Below are 4,689 nucleotides of genomic sequence, written 5' to 3' on the forward strand. Positions count from 1 at the left end.
AACTCCTGGGCTCAAGTGAGTCTCCTGCCTCCGCCTCCCAAGTAGCTGGGACCACAGGCGCCTGCCACAACGCCCGGCTATTTCTTGGTTGCAGCCGTCATTGTTGTTTGGCGGGTCCGGGCTGCGGATTCGAACCCGCCACCTTAGGTGTAGGTGGCTGGTGCCTTAGCCGGTTGAGCTATAGGCGCCGAGCCAATTTTTTCATTTTTGTAGAGATGGGATCTCAGCACCTGCTCATCAACTCCTGGCCTCAAGTGATCCTCCCACCATGGGCTTCCTAAAGTGCTAGGATTACTGTGCCTGGCCAGGAGCTTACTATTTATTTTGAGATAAGGGTCTCACTCTGTTACCCTGGGTAGAGTGCTATGGTGTCAGCCTAGCTCATATTAACTTTAAACTCTTGAATTCTGGCAACACTGAGGAGCTGAGACTATAGTATCTAGCCACAATGCCTAACTGGTTTTTCTATTTTATTAAGTAGAAATGGGGTCTCGCTCTTTCTCAGGCTGGTCTTGAATTCCTGAGCTCAAGCAATCTACCCTCCTTGGCCTCCCAGAGTGCTAGGATTATAGGCATGAGCCATTGTGCCCAGCTCCAAGAGCTTACTTCTTACAAGAGGGAAAGATGTATGTAGATAGGTATAATAAATTTTATAGGTGCATTGTAGAGATATGAGACCATGGCGTATTTACAGAATTGAGTGGTCCTGTATTCTGGGTGGTAATGGTGATATCTCACAAAGGTTTGATAGAAAAGCTGAATCCAGGCTGGGTGCGATGGCTCCCCAGTGTAATCCTAGCACCCTGAGGCTGAGGTAGGTGGATTGCTTGAGTTAAGGAGTTTGAGTACCCCCTAAGCAAGAGCAAGACCCTTTCTACTAAAAATAGAAAAAACTCAGCTTCTGGGGGGCTGAGACAAGAGGAATTGCTTGAGTTTGAGGTTGCTGTGAATTATGAAGATGCCACAGCACTCTACCTGGGCGACAGAGTGAGTCTGTATCTCAGAAAAAAAGAAAAAAAAAAGCTGAATCAACAGAAGGGACAACATGGGCAAAGTCCCTACAGGAAGCAGCATAGTATATTTAAGAAACTATAGTTTGTAACTGATGGAGCATTGAATTTGAGAAGAAAAAGGTAGAAGAGATATGAAAAGGTCAGATTATGGTAAGATGTTCAAACTTTATCCTTAATCAGTGGAGGATGATTGCAAAGTTTTAAACTTGGTCAAGTTTATGTTTTATAAAGATCACTTTGGCAATAGTTTATTGGCTACATTCTCAAGAGGCTGCAGTCAGGGAGAACAATTAGTAGTCCTTGTGAAACTTGATGAGATATTGTGGTATTAGAGAAGAGAGGATATAAAATTTACAAATTTTGCATACACACTGGAGGTGAAAGTGATTTAAGATGACAGAAGGGTAGAAGGTTCAAAAAGGAGAAGAAAGTTCTTGGGAGATAAATAATTGAGATTAATTTGAGCCATCCTGAGTTTGAAAGGCTATGAAGCAACCAAATAAATATGTCTATTATAAATTTGTTATTCTGATGTGGACCTCAGAATTCTGGGTTTAAACAGTAAATCATGGTATCATGAGCTTGTAGATATTAGTTGAAACCAGTAAAGTAAATGGTTTATTTGGTTAGCAGACCTAGATGAAAATCTTGGGGAAAAACATTTAAGGACTGGACAGAGTAACAGTAGTCAACAAAAGAAGACAAGAAGACATGGAGTAAACCAGGAAAGAAATAGTGTTGTGGAAGCCAAAGGACGAAAAGCTATCAAAGCCCAGGGTCAAACAATTGTAAAGACCAAATGTACATGAGTATGTAGCTCAGTGTAGGGTGCTCAGCCTTCACATACACTGAAGCTGGCGGGTTCAAGCCTGGCCCAGGCCTGCTAAACAACAATGATAACTGCAACCAAAAAATAGCTAGGTATTATGGTGTGGCAGGCACCTGTAGTCCCAGCTATTGGGAGGCTGAGGCAAGAGAATCACTTAAGCCCAAGAGTTTGAGATTGCTGTGAGCTATGACACCACAGCTCACTACTAAGGGCCACATAGTAAGACTCTGCCTCAAAAAAACAAAACAGGGAGGCACCTGTGGCTCAGTGGGTAGGGCGCCAGTCCTATATACCAAGGGTGGCGGGTTCAAACCCCACCCCAGCCATACTGCAACAAAAAATAGCCTGGTGGTGTGGCGGGCACCTATAGTCCCAGCTACTTGGGAGGCTGAGGCAAGAGAATCGCTTAAGCCCAGGAGTTGGAGGTTTCCGTGAGCTGTGACACTACAGCACTCTACTGAGGGCAACAGAATGAGACTGTCTAAAAAAAAAAAGAAGAAAAAAAACCAAAACAAACAAAAAGAAGAGTAAAGTGGAAAGTAAGAAAGGAGCAGTATGTGTTGACTTATAATAACAGCAGTTACTGTTATGAGGAGCTTGCCTATGAAAGAAGGAAATTAGAGATGTTATGTAGTTTCACGAGGTAGTTTGTATTTACAAGAGGCAAGCATGAAAAGGGCAGAGAATAACTAATGGAGAAAATTTCTGGAGACTACTGACAGGGATGGAATCAAAAGAACAGGTAAAATAATTAAGGTCAAAATGGAAAGAAACATTTTCCCCTCATGATGGAGGAAAGAAGCTGTGAAGATATGTACAGAAATAGATAATTTGAGGAAGAAGGAGTTAATATTTGAGATTTAGTTTTATTTATTTAGTTTTTGAGAAAGGGTCTCATTCTGGCAACCAGACTGGAGTGTAGTAGCATGATACTAGCTCATAGTAGCCTCAAATTTCTGGGTTTAGGTGATCTGCCTGCCTCATCCTCTTGAGTAGCTAGGGTTACAGGCATGTGCCACCATGCCTGGCTAGTTTTAAAATTGTGTGTGTGTTTCGCATTCTTCTTTTTTAGGATGCCATGCCAGTCTTGTTCCTTTTCTTTCCCCCTTACCCCATCTTCCCCTCTCTCCCTGCTCTTTACTTTTTTCTCTTTTCTTTATAATCTCTTCCCCCTACTATTTTTTTCTCTCTAATATAAAATAAATTCATACTTTTATATTCTGAAAAAATATATATGTATTTTTTGAGGAGGGTGGACACGGGGTTTTGCTGTGTTACCCAGGCTGGTCTCAAACTGTAGGCCTCAAGGGATCCAAGGCTAGGATTACAGTTATGAGCCATCATACCCAGGGAGTTTTTTCTTTGAATACTGAGATATTCTTGGTGGTAAGAACTTGAAGAGAATGGTAAAGGTCCCTGCTGGTGTGAAGAACCTGGGGCCTCGGCTCGGTGCCTATAGCTCAACCGGCTAAGGCACCAGCCACGTACACCTAAGGTGGCGGGTTCAAATCCCCAACCCGGACCAGCCAAACAACAATGACGGCTGCAACCAAAAAATAGCTGGGCGTTGTGGCGGGTGCCTGTGGTCCCAGCTACTTGGGAGGTGGAGGCAGGAGACTCACTTGAGCCCAGGAGTTGGAGGTTGCTGTGAGCTGTAATGCCACGGCACTCTACCCAAGGGGACAGCTTGAGGCTCTGTCTCAAAAAAAAAAAAAAATTGCTAAAGAGCAGTGTGAATGAAGCTAGTTGGAGCTTACTGGGACACAAACTTTGAGGATTAGTCATCAGATGCGTCATTGACATCACCTATAATAACTAGACAAAATAATATTAAATAGAGCAGTAAACTAGTAGCTAAGCGTTAAACTCCTCTATAATGGAGAGGATCCAGGCAAGAGATGGTAAGTGACAACAGTGAGAATAAATAAAGAATTATATAGCCATGCAACATCAGTTTCAAAAGAGCAGAATTTTTTTTTTAGTTTTTACTTTTGAGACAGTCTCAAGCTATCACCCTGGGTAGAGTGCAGTGGCATCACAGCTCACAGTAACCTCAAACTGTTGGGCTTGAGTGATTCTCTTGCCTCAGCTTCCCAAGTAGCTGGGACTACAGGTGCCCACCACAATGCCCAGCCTTTTTTTTTTTTTTTTTTTTTTTTGGTTGCACTTGTCATTGTTGTTTTAGCTGGCCCAGGCTGGTATAGGTGACTGGCACCATAACCATTGGGCTATGGGTGCTGAGCCAAGAGCAGAAATTTTTTTTGCACATTGGTAGAAAACCAGTGATTTGGTGGCAGCAATGAAGATAAATGAATTCCAATTCATTAGAACATTGAATGTGGGAGAATAAGAAGTGTTGAGTGAGCGTGTCAGGAAAAGAAATGTTTTTAGGAAAGAGGTTAAATTGAAAGCGCTCAAAGAGAAAGGATATTTTGTAAGAAAGTTGATAATATTGGAGGTTGATTTTGTTATTTTTGTTGCTTAAATGACATTTGGAGGATTCTGGAAAGAAATAGAAAGAGTTGGGATCATTTTATAGAAGAATTGGGAGATTTCACTTGTTATTCTGTATTGAGATGGAAGTTTGTTAAGAAATTATTCTTTGTTTTTAAAAGGTTCTCATGGTTAGAGAACATTTAGCTTGTTCTTGGATACCTCTGCCTGTGGCTTAATCGGCTAGGGCGCCAACCACATACACCTAAGGTGGCGGGTTCAAATCCCCAGCCCGGGCCCACCAAACAACAATGATGGCTGCAACCAAAAAAATGGCCGGTGCTGTGGCGGGCGCCTGTGGTCCCAGCTACTTGGGAGGCTGAGGCAGGAGACTCGCTTGAGCCCAGGAGTTGG

At 42.7% G+C, this 4,689-nt stretch overlaps 1 protein-coding gene across 3 annotated transcripts in view; it reads left to right on the forward strand.

Annotated features, from left to right (window-relative positions):
- The window catches only part of CTDSPL2 (CTD small phosphatase like 2), a 98,222-nt gene that overhangs the window by 55,345 nt on the left and 38,188 nt on the right, over positions 1-4,689 (forward strand). The window lies entirely within an intron of this gene.

Source organism: Otolemur garnettii, unplaced genomic scaffold, assembly GCF_000181295.1.
Source record: "Otolemur garnettii isolate 467f Iridium unplaced genomic scaffold, OtoGar3 scaffold00050, whole genome shotgun sequence".
Taxonomy (NCBI): domain Eukaryota; kingdom Metazoa; phylum Chordata; class Mammalia; order Primates; family Galagidae; genus Otolemur; species Otolemur garnettii.